The following is a 25015-nucleotide window of genomic DNA, read 5'->3' on the forward strand; positions in this document are numbered from 1 at the left end:
CTTTCCTCAAACTAAACTAAACCTAAAACTAAAACTAAAACTAAATCTAAATTAAACATAAACCTAAAACTAATAAAACAGAAAAAAAGGAAAAAACTAAATCTAAACCTAAAACTAAACTAAAACTAAACCTAAAACTAAATCTAAACTAAAACTAAAAAAGAAAAAACAGAAAAAAACAGAAAAAGGAGGGGGGCTCACCTGGGGCAGGGCCGGTGGAGGAGGGGGGCGGGGCGGTGGAGGAGCTGGCCGGGGCGCCGGGGCGGCCTGGGGCGGCGGGGGGCTGGGCCCGGGGCGGCGGAGGAGCTGGCCGGGGCGCCCTGGGGCGGCGGGGGGCCGGGCCCGGGGCGGTGGGGCGCGGGGCGGCGGGGCACCGGGGCGGCGGGGGGCCGGGGCGAGGGGGGCGACGGGGCGGCGGGGGCCCGGGGAGGCGGGGGCGACGGGGCGGGGGCGAGAGGCGGCGGCGGTGGGCCGGGTGGGAAGTCGGGCGAGGAGAGAACAGAGAGGGGCGGGGGGCATACGGGCCGTTAGGTACTGCCTCTTTGCCGTCCGCCCCTCTTTGCCGTCCGCCTTTTGCCTCTTTGCCGTCTGCTGGCAGACGGCAAAGAGGTGGGCCGTTAAGTGTTTCCCAAACGGGCGGGGGGTGGGGGCCACCTCTCTCTTTGCCGTCCGCCAGCTGACGGCAAAGATTCTTTGCCGTCAGCTGGCAGACGGCAAAGAGCTTGTTTGCCGTCCGCCAGATCTTTGCCGTCTGCTTTTTGGTAGCTGATGGCAAAGAGCTTCTTTGCCGTCAGCTAGCAGACGGCAAAGAGCTGGCAGATGGCAAATTAGCTGATTCCAGTAGTGAATACCCCATTGTCACCACGGGTATCCCACGCAAGACATACATCAAGTGTTCTCAAATCCTTAAAGACTCAATCTGATAAGATAACTTCAAAGGGAAAACTCAATTCATCACAAGGGAGTATACGGGGAGAAACATCATAAGATCCAACTATAATAGCAAAGCTCGCGATACATCAAGATCGTACCACCTCAAGAACACGAGAGAGAGAGAGAGATCAAACACATAGCTACTGGTGCATACCCTCAGCCCCGAGGAAGAACTACTCCCTCCTCGTCATGGAGAGCACCGGGATGATGAAGATGGCCACCGGAGAGGGATTCCCCCTCCGGCAGGGTGCCCGAACGGGTCTAGATTGGTTTTTGGTGGCTGCGGAGGCTTCTGGCGGCGGAACTCCCGATCTATTCTCCTCCCTGAGTTTTTAGGGTATATGGATATATATGGGAGGAAGAAGTACGTCGGTGGTCCTCCGGGCTGTCCACGAGGCAGGGGGCGCGCCCAGGGGGGTGGGCGTACCCCCCACCCTCGTGGGCAGCCCGAGACTCTCCTGGTCCAACTCCGACATTCCGTGGGCTTCTCTTGGTCCAAAAATAAGTTCCGTAAAGTTTCAGGTCAATTGGACTCCGTTTGATTTTCCTTTTTTGCGATACTCTAAAACAAGGAAAAAACAGAAACTGTCACTGGGCTCTAGGTTAATAGGTTAGTCCCAAAAATCATATAAAATGGCATATAAATGCATATAAAACATCCAAGGTTGATAATATAATAGCATGGAACAATCAAAAATTATAGATACGTTGGAGACGTATCACCTACCTAAAGGACGTCCATTCAATAGAAGAACTCCATTGGCAAAAAAGAAGGGCAAGAAGATTGTGAAAAGATAGCTAGCTAAGATCGATTGTATTTAAATTGTAGTCTTCATTTCTCGATTGTATTTCGACATATTGAAATGATATTTCTTTTGTTCTAGTCGTCATGAATATTTATTTATGTTTATTCTGGTATACCAATTTTTATTTATGTTTATTCTGGTATTGAATTTCTAACTCGCAAAAAGTATTGAATTTGTTAATATTTTTTGAACTCATGAATATTTTTAAATTTCATGGGCACGTTTTGAATTCATGAATATTTTTTCAAATTTGATGATATTTTTTCATATTCATAAATGTTTTACCAATTAACAAATGAATGCAATTAAAAATCCAAAAGAAACAAATTTGATGATATTTTTTCAAATATTTTCAAATAACAAATTTGATGATATTTTCAAATAAAAAATTTGATGATATTTTTACATATTCATAAATATTTTCAAATAACAAATTTGATGATATTTTTTCACATTCATAAATGTTTTCAAATTTGATTGTCATTTTCTAAAAAATTATTAGATGCAACTAAAAATTAAAAAAAGTTACTAATGGCGCACCAGGAGAAGGTGCGCCATTGCTATCAATGTACTTATGACGCACCCCTAGGTGGTGCGCCATTGGTATACCAATTTTTATGATATTTTTTCAAATATTTTCAAATAACAAATTTGATGATATTTTCAAATAACAAATTTGATGATATTTTTTCATATTCATAAATATTTTCAAATAACAAATTTGAAGATACTTTTTCACATTCATAAATGTTTTCAAATTTGATTGTCATTTTCTAAAAAAATCATTAGATGCAACTAAGAATAATAATAATAAAGTTAGTAATGGCGCACCAGGAGAAGGTGCGCCATTGCTATCGATGTACTTATGGCGCACCCCTAGGAGGGGCGCCATTGCTAACCTTCCTCCCTCTATCCCTCCCTCGCCAGATCCCCCTCGCCCCCACGCCAGATCCCCCTCCATCTCGCTATCCCCCTCCCCCCCCACCCCCCGCCGCCGCCGACCCCCCGCACCCAACGACCCCCGCGCCCGCTCCACCGCCGGAGCACTAGGAGGAGGAGGCCCGCGTCCACCAGGAGAGGAGGCCCGAGCACTTCTTCTTCCTCCGACCGACCCCATCTCGCCGTCGCCACCGCTGCTTCGGTCCATCCCCGCGGCAACCAAGGTGTCCACAAGCCCCGTGGTGAGCTCCTCCCTCGCCCCCCTTTTCCCCTTTGATTTAGATGCCGTAGGACGCCGACTCCATCGTGCCCGAACCATGCTTACGTGTACGTGCGTGCGGTTGTTTCCGCTTGTCCTACTGCTGCTGCGCGGCATACGGCCTCGCTGCGCGCCGGGCTTCCTTCTGCTGCCTCTGAAGTCCCTAGCCGCGAGCCCCGCCTCACCTGGCCGGTAGCCCTGCGCCCATGTCCGCCTTCCCTGACCCCCAGGCCATCCCCTGCTCGCGCTAGCCGCCCTCTGTCTCACGTCCACCAGGAGAGGAGGCCCGAGCACTTCTTCTTCCTCCTACCGACCCCATCCAAGGATCTGCATTGTTTCATCAAATTTGGTTAGATGTTGGATTAGTGCTGTTGTGTTCAGCTTTTGGTCTGGTGCTGCCATGTTGGTCGATATGTGCCCCTGTCAAATCTTTTCTGATTATCCATGTGTTGGATGCAAAGGTTGACTGATTCTGCTACCATGCCTGAGTTTTTTGCTGCTATGTTGAAGCATTAAGCTGCTGGTTCCGTCCAAGGGTCTGCATTGTTTCATCATGTTAACACAACCAATTAATTATATCTTGCCAATTGGGGCATGATATGCATGAAAAACAAAATTGGTGGGCTAGGAATTCCTGACCTTAGTTGGATATTGGGTCAGGAGGTATGTGCATGGAGATGATAAACTGTTGGAATTATGATAGAAACAACGGTCCTTACATTTTTCCTAGTTCTTCTGTTGACCCCTCCAGTAGATTTTCGCCGATGGATTTGCTTTGACATGGTTGTTGGAGTGGATTCTTTTCCTGGTGTTGATCCAAGGAGAAGCGATGTTTTTGCTTACATCATATTGGATCATGTTTGTTGGACTTATTTATGTGTATAGTTATATGTGGATGTGACTGAGCAACCAATTCAGCTGGGGGCATGTTCCTAGCAAGCATAGTTGTTAGAGCTTCCCGTTCCAGTGAGCTTCACCAGCCACACATACATCTAATTTGATGTTCTAAACTAGCATACCTGGTATGCAGAACCCAGCAAACTATTTGGGATAGTTTAACCTGCAAGTTGCCTTCTCTGTTTATGTGGCTGTGAGGGGGTAGCATGATCGGAAGCACCAACACTCTTTTCCTAGGCACTCGAGTAGGCGGTGCTGCCGATGCGATCTGCCATCATAACCCGTTGTTATGATCATCCAGCTATCCGTGAAGAACCACTTTCCTGCTTTTCTACAAAGTGGTTGTTAGAGTCCAGAACACTTAAATAGTTAGCCAAATGAATTGCTTGCTTGCTACTATTTTTAGCTACTGTTTTTATTCAAAAATTATTGGAGTTTATATCATATATATTGCTGGCATGTATTTCATATGTTCTGTAGCATTATGGCTACATAGCATGCCATTTTTGTGCCTTGTATTAATTGCTTTCCCTACATGTTTGCAGGTTTAAGTGAAAAATAGGAAGAAAGGAGAATCAGGGTAGGGTTTCATGGCTAGAAGATATATTGCTGGGTTTTGTCTCCGACCATCGTGTCATGATGATATTGGGGGGTTTTCTCTCCGACCATCGTGTCGTGATGATATTGTGGGGTGTTGTGGGGTTGCAGCGGGGCGGGGGTGGGATAATGATTTTGCAGGTACCCGGAGAGGCCCTTGAGTTTGCCAGAATGTCGATTAACTTCCGTTCCGGCAGATTCGGGTACTCCATATGTCCTATTTTCAACAAAGGTCATGCTGAAATTTTCCGTGAATTTTAGCATGACTTTGCTAAAAATAGGAAATCTGGGGTACTTGCGACTAATGCATGGGCCAGGGTATCTTAGTACTTAATTAAGTAGGATCAACTGTTTTTTTGTCCATCACTCGATGTTTATAGGTGTTGGTCTTAGAGGTAGCACCAGTATTTGCCTACATGATATTTTTTGCTTCTTTTAAATGTCAAGATCTTTTACAGTACTCTCAATTCAATATGTATCAACTAATTTGATCTAAGCATGAATTTGGTTCAGATATGACTATCCTGATTGATAAGCATTGTCTTTCATCTTCTAGCTATGTTCATGGTAGAAGTAGTGAGGCAGGGCTAATTGATGGGCAGCCACGCCCGTTTGCCCACACTGGGACATAACGTTTCCTGTTTTGTGAACTTTTTAGTTTTGATGCTTTATAGTTTTCATAACTTTATTTCCAGGCACTTTTAGAAACTACAACTTACAATATTGGAAAATTACAGGATTTTTTAAACTTCAAAAAAACTTTAGAAATTGAATTTCTTAAAATTTTGAAATTTCAATTTTTGTGAACTTTTAATTTTTTTGGAACCTACAACAAAGAACTAAAAAAAATCCTACATGGGTGTGTGCCCCGCGAGGAAAATGAGAAGAGATGATAGAGAAGGGGTAAAACCACATGTGTGCCTCTCACCCACCGTGTCTTAATAGAGAAGCCCACCTCCTCCCGACAAATGATCAATTTTCAGCCCTTGGATTTTCAGCCCTTGGATTAGTTTAGTATTTTTTCACACACTCAAACACCCTTGCTTGCCATGTGTGTGAGATAGATAGTGAGAGGAGACAAGAAGAAGGGGGTTAGGAAGGGACTTGGACCTTAGCAACAACACACTAACAGGTTCCATCCCAAAACACCTAGGCAATATCACAAACATCTCTCAATTGTTCCTTGACAATGACCAACTTTTTGGCGACATTCCTCAAGAATTAGGTTATTTGGTCAACTTAGAGATCTTGTTCCTTGACAATAACCAACTTTTTGACCAAACTTTTTTTTCCTATTTAGAGTGAAACATGGCCCACAACGATGAGGCCAGCAGTTCGGGCAAGGCATTCTGGGAGCTGTCCCAGGAGATGGAGGAAGAACCTCACCGCTATGAGGACGCCGCGGAAGACACCAATCCCGACTACACAAACCCTAGTGGCGTCGGGGATGACACCACTGATGGTGCCACCGAGGATGCCACCATTGATGATGGCAGCGCACGCACATGTCTAAGCCAACCGAAGAGGCAACGGAAGGACCGGCTCCCGAATGTGCTCGGCACCGTCAAGGAGGAATTTACTGAAGTGTCCTCCAGTGGGCAGCCAACGACGCCCAAAGAATTAGTCAAGGGGTACGCGGGACAGCTCGGGTGCATTCTCCGGAGCACCGTCTTGATCAACACCGAGAACCTAAGGCATCGTGACTGAGGGAATTTGCACAACCTCCGCTTCACGAAGCTGCACGAACGATACAAGTTCCCTGGTGACTTCGCAAACACATGCCTCTCAGGGAATAAAGTGAACAGTGCCGCCCTCACGAAGATGAGCATGGCCCTGGCTACTTGGAGAGCCGCAATGAAGAGAAGGATTGAAAAAGGTGATAGTTATGAGAAGATCAAGGAGACAAATCCTTCGATCAGCGAAGCTGACCACCTGGAGTTCAAGATCAAGTGTGAGAGCAACGCAACAGCGGAATCAAGTCAGTGGGGGAAAGATATGCGGGACTTGAACTTAGGGGTCCACAAACTCGGTCCCAGCGGTTACAGAGTGGCAGAACCTATATGGGACAAGGAGGACGCGGAGCGTGCTGAGCAACGCCTATCGCCCCTCTTCGATAAATACGACGACAAGATTGACCCGGTAACCAAGGAGCTTACCACAGATCCGAAGACCAAGGCGCCTGAGCTTGTTCTGGTAAGGAATACACCCCACCTAATTAGCTCCATATGGTTGTATTCTAATTAATGAAGCCAATTTTCTAAATGGTTCACGTTCCTTCTGCAGGAAACTGAAAGCAGTAGCGCGGGGTCGTCTCAAAGCTCCCCTTGGGACACCACTTTAAATAGGGCGTTGAACGTAATGAAACACAATGATAATCTCAGTAGGCCGACGTCAGCTGGTCATGTGGCCGGCAAAGGCTTGTCCACGAAATGGTCGGAATACTATACCGCTGGGTGAAAGGAGAGAAAGACCAGCTCAGAAAGCCAGGAGCGTGAGGTTCAAGAACTCAAGGCACAAGTGGCGTGGATTCCGGAGATAGTCAAAGAGCAAGTGCGAGACCAACTGGGAGCGATGATCACCGCCATTATGCCTACCTTGCTTGAGGGGCTGCAGGCGTGGATTGGGGGCGGCCAACAGGGGCCACCTCCGATTCCCAGCTTCACGGGCAGCAACTCGCACAACGCGCCGGCGGCATTGGTGTCTCCGATGGAGGCGACATTGGTGTCTCCAACGTCGGTGCCGGCATTGGAGCTTAATGCGCCCGAGTGTGGGAAGAAGACGCCGGCCGGCACCTCGGCAGCAAGCGACCCCTCCGTCACTTGCACGCCCGCCGTTGGTGGTGCCTCGACATTAGCCGAGCTCGACGCCATCACGGTAACGAAGCCTCTCGGCTGATGACTTCATATCCTTGCCTTTGACTGGGCATCCCTGACGCCCTACATGTTTTCGCAGGGCGCCGTCGACGTTCCATGCACTCTCCTGCACTTCGTGAACGGCGAGTCGATCGATGTCGCCAAGGCCAGAATCGTTCAACCGGGCAACCGCCTATTCCACGGTAATCCGATGCCACCCAACGTGTATAGGGTTCAACTGGTTCGGGTGCTGCGGGGCTGTGACGACTTGTTACCTTCGTATCGACCCCTTGGGGCCAACGAACATGATGTGATGACCCTCAACGCCTGCATAAGCTGGTCCATACTTTGGCCGAAGAGCCAGATTCATTTGGGGGCGGGGGACACCACCCCACATACAACACGGCCAGTCGTGCCAGCGCCAAGCCATGGCAAGACCGCCGCAACGCTACCGCCGTCGGCTGATCCGGACATGCATATGGCACAGGATCCAGACGATGATGACGGTACATTTACCAGGGTCGATAAGTACTTCAACGAACATGGGTACGGCGATGAATTCTCGGGGCCTCCTTCTCAAGAACCCAACCCTGCAAAAGACGATCACGATCTAGCTGGTACTGCGGAGAAACCCAATTGCAACAGGCGTCGTCTGGCATTCAGTTCTTAGGAGACGCCTCCAGCTGCCACCTTCACCGAGCCTCAGATAGCCGAGGTGCAAAATATTATCAGCCCCAACACACTCAAGAAGGTGGTCTCTGAGCATAACTTGATCCCATTACAGCAGAAGAAGAAGGGACGGAAAAGAAAGAATAACAAGGGTGCGAGACAGCCGGCACTGAGTACGATCCGTGCTCAGGACGGGCGACCTTCACCTAAGGATATCTCAAGGAGGGTGCATGTGGCGGGTAGGCCGATGCTACCGACTAATCTGCTCAATGCTGCAACCGGTGCTATGCGGAGTCTGCATGACAGTGTTCTTTCTTTGGAGAAGCGACGTCTCTCCGAGAATGATGTGGCATACCCAGTTTTCGTCGCCAAGGTGCCAGAGGGCAAGGGCTTTGCCGATAACGCCATCGGGGGTATGATCGTCCTGCGGTTCGATGACATCTTCGCTATGTTTAACCTTCATCCACTGCACTACACCTTCATTCGGCTATTTTCGCTAAGTATGGAGATGTGGATCATTAGAGACAAGACCCCGGACATCGTGATAGTCGACCCATTCTACATGCGTGCCAAGATCTTGGGCAGCGCTGGGGACCAGCAAGTCGCGAGTTCATACCTCGAAGGCGTCATTCTGGCAAACCCAGATAAGGATAACTTCCTCGTGCCTTACTTTCCCGAGTAAGTCATCCCCTCACCGCCCCGTAACATATGATTTCTTAGATTTTGATCATTCTTTTTTTTCTAACATTCCATGTTTTGTGTAGTGACACACATTGCACACTCATCCTCTTAAGCCCGAACTATTCCATGGCCACGTATTTCGACTCGGACCGTCAGTCGAATAAAGACTACACAAATATCAAGAAAGTTCTTAATGATGTTCTCCTCGGCTACACCAAATCTGGAGGCACCTTCAGGAGGCCAATTTTTAAGTACGACAAGCACGTGTTCACCCACGTAACGACGTTCCCCTACGTCAAGTAGCCACCTGGCGGTTAGAAGGATGCCTACTACACCCTCCATCACATGCGGACGATCGTACGGGACCATAATCACCTTATGCTACCAAATAGTCTCAAAGATCGGGCCGCACGCTTGTCGGCAATCCAGGACGCGGACCTCAGACAAGAATTTTTTTGCATCCAGTCGGAGTTTGCGGAAATCATCCATCAAGATGTCCTTCGTACCTCGGGGCAGTTCTACCTCAGATATCAACCGTCCAACAGTGAAATAGAAACAACGCTACAAATGCAGGCTGACAACGATCACGATTTCATGACCATCACGAAAGACGGCGGCTTCATCCACGCTCCGGTCCCTGAGTCGAGTCGAAAGTAGTGATGCTATGTAGTTCTGAAATATCGATTAGCTCATGCTGTAATTAAACTTTAATGAACTTGTATGTCTCTTTGGTTTGGACAGTTGTTCAACTTATATGTAATCGATGCTATTTATTAGTAGGACTATGAATTGTGCTATTAATGTGTTTCTTTTCTCTTCCGATCCTTTTGTTGCATACTTATATATTGCTTATGTATTGTCTGTGAATTGCTACTAACGTTTTGTTTGTCTAGTGCATAGAGATGCCGTCGTATGTCGTGTACAAGGGTAAGGTTCCCAGAGTCTATGACTGGGAGGAGTGTCGAAGAAAGGTTCACCGTTTCAGCGGTAATAGTTACAAAGGGTACACCACTAGAGTGGAGGCGGAAGCTAGATACGTGCGCTATCTAGTGGGAGAGAGGAGGGAGCGGAGGAGGAACCGGATGAAGTCCAGTTTCATCGTGATGATGCTCAACGTGATGACCGCATCTCTCTTCTATGTGATGGTAGTTTAGATGATCGATATCGACTTGTAAGGTGAAGACAAACTCGCTACTCGCGGTCTCGAGACTTGTAATGTTTTAACTTTGTTCGGTATTTTGAATTCAGAGACTAATATGATGAATTGTATTCGGAGACTAATCTTCTATTGTATTCGATAAATCTGCCGTTTATATGTTGTGCTGTCTATATCCTGTGCAGTAATATATTTTGTAACCTGTGCAAATATCAGACAAGAAAAAAATAATTCCTAATATTCATACTAGTGGCGCACCATACAGCACTTTAGTGGCGCACTGCAATAAACAGACTAGTGGCGCATTATCTAGAAGTGCGCCATTAGTAACCCAGAGCACAAGGTAAATATGGCCCTGATACGTCCATTTTGCATCATGCTTTTATATCGATATTTATTGCATTATGGGCTGTTATTACACATTTCAATACTTATGCCTACTCTCTCTTATTTTACAAGGTTTACATAAAGAGGGAGAATGCCGGCAGCTGGGATTCTGGGCTGGAAAAGGAGCAAATATTAGAGACCTATTCTGCACAGCTCCAAAGGTCCTGAAACTTCACGGAAGTCATTTTCAAAATATATAAAAAATACTGAGCGCAAGAAGTTCACCAGGGGGGCCACACCCTGCCCACGAGGGTGGGGGGCGCGCCCTACCCCCTGGGCGCGCCCCCTACCTCGTGGGCCCCCTGGTGGCCCTCCGATGGGCATCTTATGCTATATGGAGTCTTTCGATGAGGAAAAAGAAAATCAAAAGCCATCTTTCCAGATGAGACTCCGCCGCCACAAGGCGGAACCAATCTAGGGCTCTGGCGGAGCTGTCCTGCCGGGGAAACTTCCCTCTAGGAGGGGGAAATCATCGCCATCGTCATCACCAACGCTCCTCTCATTGGTAGAGGGCAATCTCCATCAACATATTCACCAGCACCATCTCCTCTCAAAACCCTAGTTCATCTCTTGTATCCAATTCTTGTCTCCAAGTCCGGGATTGGTACCCGTGGGTTGCTAGTAGTGTTGATTACTCTTTGTAGTTGATGTTAGTTGGTTTACTTGGTGGAAGATCATATGTTCAGATCCTATATGCATATTAATACCCCTTCGATTATGAACATGAATATGCTTTGTGAGTAGTTACGTTTGTTCCTGAGGACATGGGAGAAGTCTTGCTATTAGTAGTCATGTGAATTTGGTATTCGTTCAATATTTTGATGAGATGTATGTTGTCTCTCCTCTAGTGGTGTTATGTGAACGTTGACTACATGACACTTCACCATTATTTGGGCCTAGAGGAAGGCAATGGGAAGTAATAAGTAGATGATGGGTTGCTAGAGTGACAGAAGCTTAAACCCTAGTTTATGCGTTGCTTCGTAAGGGGCTGATTTGGATCCATATGTTTCATGCTATGGTTAGGTTTACCTTAATACTTTTGTTGTAGTTGCGGATGCTTGCAATAGAGGTTAATCATAAGTGGGATGCTTGTCCAAGTAAGGACAGTACCCAACCACCGGTCCACCCACATACCAAATTATCAAAGTACCGAACGCGAATCATATGATCGTGATGAAAACTAGCTTGATGATAATTCCCATGTGTCCTCGGGAGCGCTTTTCTCAATATAAGAGTTTGTCTAGGCTTGTCCTTTTGCTACAAAAAGGATTGGGCCACCTTGCTGCACTTTATTTACTTTTGTTACTTGTTACTCGTTACAAATTATCCTATCACGAAACTATCTGTTACCTATTATTTTAGTGCTTGCAGAGAATACCTTGCTGAAAACTGCTTATCATTTCCTTTTGCTCCTCGTTGGGTTCGACACTCTTACTTATCTAAAGGACTACGATAGATCCCCTATACTTGTGGGTCATCAAGACTCTTTTCTGGCGCCGTTGCCGGGGAGTGAAGCGCCTTTGGTAGGTGGAATTTGGTAAGGAAAAATTTATATAGTGTGCTGAAATTTACTGTCACTTGTTACTATGGAAAGTAATCCTCTGAGGGGCTTGTTCGGGGTATCTTCACCCCGGCCAGTAGAGCAAAGAGTTGCTCCTCAACTTACTGAACCTACTAAAAATGAAAATGAAATTGAAAATGTCTGCTTTGAAATTCCTTCGGGTATGATAGAAAAACTACTAGCTAATCCTTTTGCAGGAGGTGGAACAATGCATCCTGATGAGCACTTAATATATGTGGATGAAGTTTGTGGATTATTTAAGCTTGCAGATGTACCAGAAGATGTTATTAAGAAGAAGGTCTTCCCTTTATCTTTGAAGGGAGATGCATTGACATGGTATAGGCTATGTGATGATACAGGGTCATGGAACTACAAACGATTGAAATTGGAATTTCATCAGAAGTTTTATCCTATGTATCTTGTTCATCGTGATCGCAATTATATATATAATTTTTGTCCTCGCGAAGGAGAAAGCATCGCTCAAGCTTGGGGGAGGCTTAAATCAATGTTATATTCATGCCCCAATCATGAGCTCTCAAGAGAAATGATTATTCAAAATTTTTATGCTCGGCTTTCTGATAACAATCGCACCATACTCGATACTTCTTGTGCTGGCTCTTTTATGATGAAGACTATTGAATTCAAATGGGATTTATTGGGAAGAATTAAACGCAACTCTGAAGATTGGGACCTCGACAAAGGTAAGGAGTCAGGTATGACACCTAAGTATGATTGTGTTAAATCTTTTATGGATACCGATGTTTTCCGTAAATTTAGCACTAAATATGGACTTGACTCTGAGATAGTTGCTTCTTTCTGTGAATCTTTTGCTTCTCATGTTGATCTCCCTAGGGAGAAGTGGTTTAAATATCATCCTCCCATAGAAGTAAAAGTCGCTGCACCTATTAAAGTTGAAGAAAAGACTATAACTTATAATGATCCTATTGTTCCTACTTCTTATGTTGAGAAACCACCTTTCCCTGTTAGGATAAAGGATAATGCTAAAGCTTCAACTGTGGTTCGTAAAAGCAATATTAGAACCTATACACCTCCTGAGAAAATTAAAGTTGAACCTAATATTGCTATTGTTAAAGATCTCTTGTCTGATAATATTGATGGGCATGTTATTCATTCCCATGATGAGACTGCTAGAATTGCTAAACCTTGTGCTAAAGATAAACCTAGATCTTTGGTAGGCATGCCTGTTATTTTTGTTAAAATAGGAGATCATTGTTATCATGGCTTATGTGATATGGGTGCTAGTGCTAATGCAATACCTTTTGACTTATACAAAGAAATTATGCATGACATTGCACCCGATGAGTTAGAAGATATTGATGTCACAATTAAACGTGCCAATAGAGATACTATTTCACCAATGGGAATTGTTAGAGATGTTGAAGTCTTGTGTGGGAAAACTAAATATCCTACTGATTTTCCTGTTCTTGGTTCCCCACAAGATAGCTTTTGTCCCATTATATTTGGTAGACCCTTCTTGAACACAGTTAATGCTAAGATAGATTGCAAAAAGGATGTTGTTACTATTGGTTTAGGTGATATGTCTCATGAATTTAATTTCTCTAAATTTTGTAGACAACATCGTGAAGAGGAATTGCCTAGTAAAGATGAAATTATTGGTCTTGCTTCTTTTGCCGTGCCTCCTAATGATCCTTTAGAACAATATTTGCTAGACCATGAAAATGATATGTTTATGAATGAAATAAGGGAAATAGATGAAGTATTCTTTAAACAGGAATCCATCCTGAAACACAATTTACCTGTTGAAATCCTAGGGGATCCTCCTCCACCCAAGGGTGATCCCGTGTTCGGTCTTAAACCGTATACACTTAAATATGCTTATCTTGGTGAAAAGAAGATATATCCTGTTATTATTAGCGCTAACCTTTCAGAGAATGAAGACGAGAGATTATTGAAAACTCTGAAGAAGCACCATGCTGCTATTGGATATACTCTTGATGATCTTAAGGGCATTAGTCCCACTCTGTGTCAACACAAAATAAATTTGGAGGAAGATGCCAAACCAGTTCGTGATCATCAACGATGGCTGAATCCTAAGATGAAGGAAGTGGTAAGAAAGGAAATACTAAAGCTTCTTGAGGCAGGTATAACTTATCCCGTTGCTGATAGTCAGTGGGTAAGTCCTTTCCATTGTGTCCCTAAGAAGGGAGGTATTATTGTCGGTCCTAATGATAAAGATGAGTTGATCCCGCAAAGAATTATCACAGGTTATAGGATGGTAATTTATTTCCGCAAATTAAATAAAGCTACTAAAAAGATCATTACCCCTTACCTTTTATAGATCAAATGCTAGAAAGATTATCCAAACATACACATTTTTGCTTTCTGGATTGTTATTCTGGTTTCTCTCAAATACCTGTGTCAGCCAATAATCAATCAAAGACTACTTTTACTTGCCCTTTTGGTACTTTTGCTTATAGACGTATGCCTTTTGGTTTATGTAATGCACCTGCTACCTTTCAAAGATGCATGATGGCTATATTCTCCGACTTTTGTGAAAAGATATGTGACGTTTTCATGGATGATTTTCCGTCTATGGATCCTTTTTTGATGATTGCTTAAGCAACCTTGACCGAGTTTTGCAGAGATGTGAAGAAACTAATCTTTTCTTGAATTGGGAAAAGTGTCACTTTATGGTTAATGAAGGCATTGTCTTGGGGCATAAAGTTTCTGAAAGAGGTATTGAGGTTGATAAAGCCAAAGTTGATGCTATTGAAAAGATGCCATGTCCCAAGGACATCAAAGGTATAAGAAGTTTCCTTGGTCATGCCGGTTTTATAGGAGGTTCATTAAGGACTTCTCAAAATTTCTCGGCCTCTGACTAATTTATTACAAAATGATATAACATTTATTTTGATGATGATTGTGTAGAAGCATTTGAAATACTTAAGAAAGCATTGGCCTCTGCACCTATTGTTCAGCCACCTGATTGGAATTTACCTTTTGAAATTATGTGTGATGCTAGTGATTATGCTGTAGGTGCTATTCTAGGACAAAGAGTTGATAAGAAATTAAATGTTATCCAATATGCTAGTAAAACCCTAGACGATGCTCAAAGAAATTATGCTGCTACTGAAAAGGAATTCCTAGCAGTTGTATTTGCTTGTGATAAGTTTAGACCATATATTGTTGATTCTAAAGTAACTATTCACATGGATCATGCTGCTATTAAATATAGTATGGAAAAGAAAGATGCTAAACCTAGACTTATTAGATGGGTTCTCCTGCTACAAGAATTTGATTTGCATATTGTTGATAGAAAAGGAGCTGAGAACCCCGTTGTAGACAACTTGTCTAGGTTAGAAAATGTTCTTGATGACCCACTACCTATTGATGATAGCTTTCCTGATGAACAACTGAATGTCATAAATGCTTCTCATACTGCTCCATGGTATGCTGATTATGCTAATTACATTGTTGCTAAATTTATACCACCTAGTTTCACATACCAGCAAAAGAAAAAGTTCTTCTATGATTTGAGACATTACTTTTGGGATGACCCACATCTTTATAAAGAAGGAGTAGATGGTGTTATTAGACGTTGTGTACCTGAGCATGAACATGAACAGATCCTATGAAAGTTTCACTCTAAGGCTTATGGAGGACACCATGCTGGAGATAGAATTGCACACAAGGTATTGCAATCCGGTTTTTATTGGCCTACTCTCTTCAAGGATGCCCGTAAGTTTGTCTTGTCTTGTGATGAATGTCAAAGAATTGGTAATATTAGTAGAAATCAAGAAATGCCTATGAATTATTCACTTGTTATTGAACCAGTTGATGTTTGGGGCTTTGATTATATGGGACCTTTTCCTGCCTCCAATGGATACACCCATATTTCAGTTGCTGTTGATTACGTTACTAAGTGGGTAGAAGCTATTCCAACTAGTAGTGCTGATCATAACACCTCTATTAAGATGCTTAAATAAGTTATTTTTCCGAGGTTTGGAGTCCCTAGATATTTAATGACTGATGGTGGTTCACATTTTATTCACGATGCTTTCTGTAAAATGCTTGCTAAGTATGATGTTAATCATAGAATTGCATCTCCTTATCACCCACAGTCTAGTGGTCAAGTAGAATTGAGTAATAGAGAGCTCAAATTAATTTTGCAAAAGACTGTTAATAGGTCTAGAAAAAATTGGTCCAAGAAACTTGATGATGCATTATGGGCCTATAGAACTGCATATAAAAATCCTATGGGTATGTCTCCGTATAAAATGGTTTATGGAAAAAGCATGTCACTTACCTCTCGAACTAGAACATAAGGCTTATTGGGCTATTAAAGAGCTCAACTATGATTTCAAACTTGCCGGTGAGAAGAGGTTATTTGACATTAGCTCACTTGATGAATGGAGAACCCAAGCCTACGAAAATGCCAAGTTGTTTAAAGAAAAAGTTAAAAGATGGCATGACAAAAGAATACAAAAGCGTGAGTTTAATGTAGGTGATTATGGATTGCTATACAACTCTCGTTTAAGATTTTTTGCAGGAAAACTTCTCTCTAAATGGGAAGGTCCTTACGTTATCGAGGAGGTCTATCGTTCCGGTGCCATAAAAATCAACAACTTCGAAGGCACAAATCTGACGATGGTGAACGGTCAAAGAATTAAACATTATATCTTAGGTAATCCTATAAATGTTGAAACCAATGTTATTGAAACCGTAACCCCAGAGGAATACATAAGGGACACTTTCTGGAACTTTTCAGACTCCGAAAAGGAATAGGTATGTGGTACGGTAAGTAAACCGACTCCAAAACAGTTTTATGGCAATATTTCTCCGTTTTGGAATATTTAGAAAAATAGAAAAATAAGAAGTAGTCCGGGAAGGACACGAGGCCTCCACGAGGGTGGAGGGTGCGCCCTACCCCCTGGGTGCGCCCCCTACCTCGTGGGCACCTCGTGTGCTCTCGGACTCCGTTTTCGTACATGACACGTATTTTGGTCGGCAAAAATTCATTATATAATCTCCCGGAGGTTTTGACTCCCGTATCACGCAAATATCTCCTATCTTTGTTTCAAGCTGTCCTGCTGCAGATTTGAGCAACATGTCGTCCCAGGATTCGGAAGGAGAGAGCTATGTGGCTGACTACCTTGTAGATCCTAAAGTCTGTGGGGATGTGGAGCATTGTGGTTGGACTACTGAAGAAGAAGAGGACTATGAACCTAAGGGAAAGGAGGAGACAAGCTCAGATGAAGACAAAGTCCCACTACCTCAACCTGGGGACATGCATGTGGAGTTCAAAAAGTCAAGCCTTCCTGACAGAGTAAAGAAACCTAAGATCGAGTTTATCCCTTTTCGCCTCTTGCAGGAAAACAAGCAGGAACTATGCAAAAAGATACTGAGCCTGGAGCAGGAGATCGAGGACCTAAGGGACCAAAATTCTGTCCTTAAGCGCAAATTAAAGAAGAAGCCCACGCCATCAACAAAACCATCACCTTCTTCACCAACAAAGAAGAACTGAGTATCTGGTATGGGCACTCTCCTTGGCAACTGCCAAGCTTGGGTGAGGGCCCCAGTATCGTATCACCATCACTTTTATCTTTACCGTTTTTCTTAGTTCGATCCTTTTGGTAATATCTTGATCTAGTAGTATAAAGTTTTTAGTATGATTTAGTTGTGAGTTTTGCTTTATGATCCTTCTATGTAATCGAGTCCGTGAGCTATATGATAAAGATTAGTGTTGAGTCAAGGGCTTGATTATTTTTCCATGATCTCGAGTGAATAAAAGAAAAGAGAAAGAATAAAAAGAATAAAAGAGATCATATGGATCTTATGGAGAGTAATGAGCTCACATAGAAAGAGTATGATGAATAAAAGTTGTTGAGAGTTGACAAACATAGTTCTGGTCATCGTTGCAATTAATAGGAAGTAATAAAGAAAGAGAGGTCTTCACATATAAATACACTATCTTGGACATCTTTTATGATTGTGAGCACTCATTAAAATATGACATGCTAAAGAGTTGACGTTGGACAAGGAAGACAACGTAATGGGTTATGTTTTATTACATCTGAGATAAATTATATTGTCATGGATCATCCAACATGATTGAGCTTGACTTTCCCCCTCATGCTAGCCAAATTCTCTACACTAAGTAGAGATACTACTTGTGCTTCCAAACACCCTTAAACCAGTTTTGCCATGAGAGTCCACCATAACTACCTATGGATTGAGTAAGATCCTCCAAGTAAGTTGTCATCGGTGCAAGCAATAAAAATTGCTCTCTAAATATGTATGATTGATTGGTGTGGAGGAAATAAGCTTTATACGATCGTGTGATATGGAAGAAATAAAAGTGATATACTGCATAATAAAGGTCCATATCACAAGTGGCAATATAAAGTGACATTCTTTCACATTAAGATTTTGTGCATCCAACCATAAAAGCACATGACAACTTCCGCTTCCCTCTGCGAAGGGCCTATCTTTTACTTTTATCTCCTACCTTACATAAGAGTCATGGTGATCTTCACCTTTCCTTTTTACATTTTATCTTTTGTCAAGCACAATATGTTGGAAAGATCCTGGTATATATGGCTAATTGGATGTGAGTTTTCACGAACTATTATTGTTGACATTACCCTTGAGGTAAAACATTGGGAGGCAAAACTATAAGCCCCTATCTTTCTGTGTCTGGTTAAAACTCCATACCCATAAGTATTGCGTGAGTGTTAGCAATGGTGAAACACTATATGATAGTTGAGTATGTGGACTTGCTGAAAAGCTCTTATATATTGACTCTTTCCTATGTTATGATAAATTGCAATTGCTTCAATGACTAAGACTATAGTTTGTTAGTTTTCAATGAAGTTTATGATTCATACTTGAAATTGTGATTGAATTGTTACTCTAGCATAAGAGATCATATGACAAGAATTATATAAGTTGCTGTTCTAAGAATGATCATGAAGCCCTCATGTCCGTATTTTATTTTTATCGACACCTCTATCTCTAAACATGTGGACATATTTTTCGATTTTGGCTTTCGCTTGAGGACAAGCGAGGCCTAAGCTTGGGGGAGTTGATACGTCCATTTTGCATCATGCTTTTATATCGATATTTATTGCATTATGGGATGTTATTACACATTATGTCTCAATACTTATGCCTATTCTCTCTTATTTTACAAGGTTTACATAAAGAGGGAGAATGCCGGCAGCTGGGATTCTGGGCTGGAAAAGGAGCAAATATTAGAGACCTATTCTGCACAGCTCCAAAAGTCCTGAAACTTCACGGAAGTCATTTTCAAAATATATAAAAAATACTGAGTGCAAGAAGTTCACCAGGGGGCCACACCCTGCCCACGAGGGTGGGGGGTGCGCCCTACCCCCCTGGGTGCACCCCCTACCTCATGGGCCCCCTGGTGGCCCTCCGATGGCCATCTTCTCCTATATGGACTCTTTTTATGAGAAAAAAAAATCCAAAGCCATCTTTCCGGACGAGACTCCGCCGCCACGAGGCGGAACCTTGGCGGAACCAATCTAGGGCTCTGGCGGAGCTGTCCTGCCGGGGAAACTTCCCTCCGGGAGGGGGAAATCATCGCCATCGTCATCACCAACACTCCTCTCATCGGGAGAGGGAAATCTCCATCAACATCTTCACCAGCACCATCTCCTCTCAAAACCCTAGTTCATCTCTTGTATCCAATTCTTGTCTCCAAGTCCGAGATTGGTACCTGTGGGTTGCTAGTAGTGTTGATTACTCTTTGGAGTTGATGCTAGTTGGTTTACTTGGTGGAAGATCATATGTTCAGATCCTATATGCATATTAATACCCCTCTGATTATGAACATGAATATGCTTTGTGAGTAGTTACGTTTGTTCCTGAGGACATGGGAGAAGTCTTGCTATTAGTAGTCATGTGAATTTGGTATTCGTTCGATATTTTGATGAGATGTATGTTGTCTCTCCTTTAGTGGTGTTATGTGAACGTCGACTACATGACACTTCACCATTATTTGGGCCTAGAAGAAGGCATTGGGAAGTAATAAGTAGATGATGGGTTGCTAGAGTGACAGAAGCTTAAACCCTAGTTTATGCGTTGCTTCGTAAGGGGATGATTTGGATCCATATGTTTCATGCTATGGTTAGGTTTACCTTAATACTTTTGTTGTAGTTGCGGATGCTTGCAATAGAGGTTAATCATAAGTGGGATGCTTGTCCAAGTAAGGACAGTACCCAAGAACCGGTCCACCCACATACCAAATTATCAAAGTACCGAACGCGAATCATATGATCGTGATGAAAACTAGCTTGACGGTAATTCCCATGTGTCCTCGGGAGCGCTTTTCTCTATATAAGAGTTTGTCCAGGCTTGTCCTTTGCTACAAAAAGGATTGGGCCAGCTTCCTGAACTTTATTTACTTTTGTTACTTGTTACTCGTTACAAATTATCCTATCACAAAACTGTCTGTTACCTATTATTTCAGTGCTTGCAGAGAATACCTTGCTGAAAACCGCTTATCATTTCCTTCTGCTCCTCATTGGGTTTGACACTCTTACTTATCGAAAGGACTATGATAGATCTCCTATACTTGTGGGTCATCAGGCCCCCTAGGAGGCATAGTAATGGCACACCAGGGGACATATTAATGGCGCACTGCCAGGTGCGCCACTATTGTCTGGTATACTAATGGCGCAGGGGTGCGCCATTAGTACTTGTTACAAGTGGCGTGATGATAGTGGCGCACCTATAGTGCGCCATTAATGGCCAAAACAGGTGCGCCACTAATTAGCCTTTTCCTAGTAGTGCCATATCCGTCTACAGACCGGGGGGAACCAGTCCGCAGACACTGATGCGAGAGTCGGCCATCAAACCGTTGCTGCATACATTTCAAACCAGATTTCAACAAACCAGGCGAATTACATGCAAACCAGATGATCTTCATCTAAACCGGAGCACACTCATTACATTTTTGACATATTTTAATTAAAAAGCGACTGCACCTAAAGCTAACCTAGGGCGGCGCCCGTCCCCCACATCCTTATTGTTCCCTTCGGTGATCACCGGGCTCATCTCGTTGTCTACATGAAAGGCGGCAATAAGACCCGTGAAATGAAGGTGTAGTCGCCAGCGAGGAAGAGTAGAACATGGGAGACGGACTGACCTACGGACTCGAGGCCCCGCCGCCTCCCATGCCCCACTCATCCTCGTCAGAGTCCGCGACCCGTCCGTTGCTGGTGGACGTGAGGTCCATGATGGAAGTGAAGGGCCTGACACACTCATCGTCCCATAACCGTTGCTATTGTCATGCGCCTGCCGGAACAACGACATAGGCGTGGGCTCCGGCGGCTCCTTCACCATGGTGACATTAACGTGCATTTGTGCCTGCTCCATCGTCGACCCAACATGCACGGGTGCGAGATGCGGTGCGGAGTCATCGTTGGAGCTAGTCTCCATCGTGGGGTCATCATCGGAGACCTTCGGAGAGCTGGCTGGCTATGACAGACCAAGACCAAGGCCTCGACTATTTTTGTGATATCCTCATGACTTGCATGCTTGTGATGTTTATTACTAGGTCGTTTGCTTCTTCTCACTAGTTCTCGGTAACGATACAGAGTGCAAAGATTTGTTTGACTATGCTTCGTGGATTCGATCTTCAAAGCAGGATTCTAGGTAAGGATGATCATTACCTTAGATATCTTCACTAGCTTTACTTTGCTAGATGTCTCGATGCTATCGTTTGGTCTCGCTACCTACCACTTGTCTGCAAGCCTCACAATTGCCATGATAAAGACTCTAACCTCCACCACCTATGCAAAACTTTGTTTGCTATGTTACTGCTTGCTCAACCCCTCTTATAGCGTTGCTAGTTGCAGGTGTAGGTTGTTCCATGCTGGGACATGGATATCAATATACCATGCTTATTTAATTAATCCATCTATACACTTAGTAAAGGGTGAAAGACTTGGCCTTTTGCTTAGTGTTTTGTTACACTCTTGTCGCCATAGTTTTCGTGATACCGGTGTTATGTTCCCTGATGAGCGCTACTAACGTATGTGGGGTTTATTGCCCCCCTGATCATTCTATCCATGTGCTGAACTTCTCTAATAAGTCCCAACATTGGTTTTAAAATTTGCCCACATAATAAAACATAATAATTTATTTTACCCTTAGGGGGATAGAGTGTGCGTGGCTTAGAGCTGGATCTGACTCACCGGGAGCTCTTGCTGGACAAGTTTTAACTTAGGTGGAGGACTTGTTACTCCGAACTCTTGGAACGCACGTGGCTATCCACGAGGGCTCTAATGACCTATTTTAATTGGGGGGAATGGGTATGCTTACGATAATTTATATTGGACAAGTTGGTGCACCCCTGTAGGGTTAAATCTTCTGGAAAGTCATGCCCTCGGTTATGTGGCGACTCGGAAATTTATGACATCCGGTTGTAGAGAACTTCAACTAACAATAACTAAAACTTGCCAACCGTGTGCATACTGTGATTGCCTCTTCTTGTGAGATTGGAATCAAGAAGGGGACACAATGTGGTTATGATTAACTCGTAGGTTGGTGTTCAGGACCACTTCTTGATTATTCTAGTTGCGCCTATTGGTGTCAAAACCGGCAGATCTCGGGTAGGGGGTCCCGAACTGTGCGTCTAAGGATCGATGGTAACAGGAGGCAAGGGACACGGTGTTTACCCAGGATTCGGGCCCTCTTGATGGAGGTAATACCCTACGTTCTGCTTGATTGACTTTGATGAGTATAGGGATTACAAGAGTTGATCTACCACGAGATCGTGATGGCTAAACCCTAGATGTCTAGACTATATGATTATGATTCTCTCCTCCGCAACTCCTCCGACCATGGCCGGCTCTCAAGGCAAGTGGATGGCCTCCTCCGTCACGGAGGAGAATATCAAGGAGCTGCGGGAGGCGCAGTACCTGACTGCGGAAATCAAGCACAAGCTTCCCGATCCGGCACAGGTTATCCCCACTCCGGAGCCTGGCGAGAGGGTGGTATTCATCCCCCACTTCCTCTGCGGACTCGGATTTGCCCTCCACCCCTTTGTGAGGGGTCTTATGTTCTACTACGGGCTAGATTTTCACGATCTGGCCCCAAATTCGTTTCTTCATATCTCGGTGTTCATCGTAATATGTGAAGCCTTCCTCCGCGTCCCTCCACACTTCGGTTTATGGCTTAAGATTTTCAACGTGAAGCCAAAGGTGGTCAATGGGCAACACGCGGACTGTGGCGGTGCCATAGTGAGCAAGCTCCCCAAAGTTAATTGGCCAAAGGGAGTTTTCGTGGACACCGTGATGTAGGGTGGAACCCTAGATGGCCAATCTTTCACGAAAGGAGCAGATCTCGCGAAGAACACGAAGAACACGAGGGGAAACACGAGGGAAAACACGAGGGGAATCACAAGAGAATCACTCAAACCAACATGAACGATCACACATGTGCTAGATCCTCGAAACACAAAGAGACACTACAAAAAAAAGACACATCTGTGACATTTTGGGCCGAATGAATTTTTTTCCTGTCATACATATGACACTTCTATGACGATAATTGTGACAAAACCCGGTATCATAATAGATGTGGTGGGCTCCTACTTCTATGACAAAAAATCATGACAGAAAATGGGCTTTTCGTCCTGGGCGGGCCGGAGACGCAGCTGCATGACATTCTTTGGGCCGTCCATGACGGAAAAAACCATGGTAGAAGCGAGGGGGAGGAAAATTTCGGGGAGTTCCCGGTTACGGTGGGAGGTCGGGGGCCGAGCGATGCGCGTTTCTCTCGTACACGTACGCGCGTGTGTGAGAAGCGTTGGCTCTAACTGAACCCGAGCAAGGCATTGGGCTCTAATTGAACCCGAGCGATTGCACTGCAGGCTATGTGTTACTGAACCCGGGCGATCGATCGATGGCTGTTAACTGAACCCGATCGAGCGATTCCTTGGCTACTGCTGCTAACTAAAGCCGATCGATGCTGCCTCTGGATGAACAATGAGCGTTGCGGGGGGGGGGGGGGGGGTTGGATGAACAGTTCCCGGTGGGGGTGGATGAACAGGACCCCGTGGTGTTGCCTCTGGATGAACAGGACCCCGATTGATCGAGCCGGTTGGGGCTGGATGAACAGGACCCCGTGGAGGGCTGGATGAACAGGACCACCCCGTGGAGGGCAGGATGAACTGTAGACGGTGGAGGGGTGCCCATGGAGGGGTGGTTGAACAGGACCCCGTGGTGTGGAGGGCTGGATGAACAGTAGACGGTGGAGGGGTGGTTGAACAGGACCCCGTGGTGTGGAGGGCTGGATGAACAATAGATGGTGGAGGGGTGGTTGAACAGTAGCCGGTGGAGTAGCGCGCGGTGGAGGCTGGATGAACAGGAGCTCGTGGAGGCTGGAGGAGGTCGACGGTGGATGAACAGTAGCTCGTGGAGGCTGGAGGGGGTCGACGGTGGAGATGAACAGTATCCTGTGGAGTCCCGTTTTGCGGTACGCCACACCCCTCCCGATGAACAGGACCCCCGTTTCGACCGTAGCGCTCCAACACAAGTCCGTTTCCTCCGTTTTGCGGTACGCCACACCCCTCCCGATCAATAGGACCCCCGTTTCGACCGTAGGAGGTCCGTTTCCTCCGTTTTGCAGTACGCCACACCCCTCCCGATCAACAGGACCCCCATTTTGATCGTAGGAGGTCCGTTTCCTCCGTTTTGCGGTACGCCACACCCCTCCCGATCAACAGGACCCCTGTTTCGACCGTAGGAGGTCCGTTTCCTCCGTTGTGCGGTACGCCAGGCCTCGTTTCCATCGCCTCTTTCGTCCAAGCCCTCCCGATGAACACGACCACACATTCCGTTCCGACCCATGAACACGACGACGACGCTGTTTCTCCGTTCCAACCCAGCCATGTACACGAGCCCTCGCCGTACGTATGCGCGAGTAGGCGTTCGAGACCCCGCCCGTATGTACACATACGTGGCCGTATTTTCTTTCTTGCACCCTGGCCGCTGTACGTACGTGTACATGCTACGTGCGCGCCTCTACTATGACATGTGCGCGCCTCTACTACGACACGTGCGCGCCTCTACATCGACCAGTATGTACGTACACGTTCGCGACCAGAATGACAACGCTACGTATGCTTCGACCAGGTGGGTCCCGACTGTCAGGCACTTCCTTGCCTGCGAAGATGTAGCTGGTGGGTCCCAGCAGTTAGGGGGCGAATCGTTTTTTTGCCCGGACGCACTTCCTTGCGTGCGAAGATGTAGCTGCTGGGTCCCAGCA

At 45.0% G+C, this 25015-nt stretch overlaps 1 pseudogene; it reads left to right on the forward strand.

The window, feature by feature from the left end:
* The first annotated feature begins 6789 nt into the window (after positions 1–6789).
* On the forward strand, positions 6790–8936 carry LOC147971189 (uncharacterized; annotated as a pseudogene).
* Positions 8937–25015: the final 16079 nt, after the last annotated feature.

This window comes from Triticum urartu, chromosome 5A (genome assembly GCF_056163025.1).
Source record: "Triticum urartu cultivar PI428250 chromosome 5A, HENAU_Tu73, whole genome shotgun sequence".
Lineage (NCBI taxonomy): Eukaryota > Viridiplantae > Streptophyta > Magnoliopsida > Poales > Poaceae > Triticum > Triticum urartu.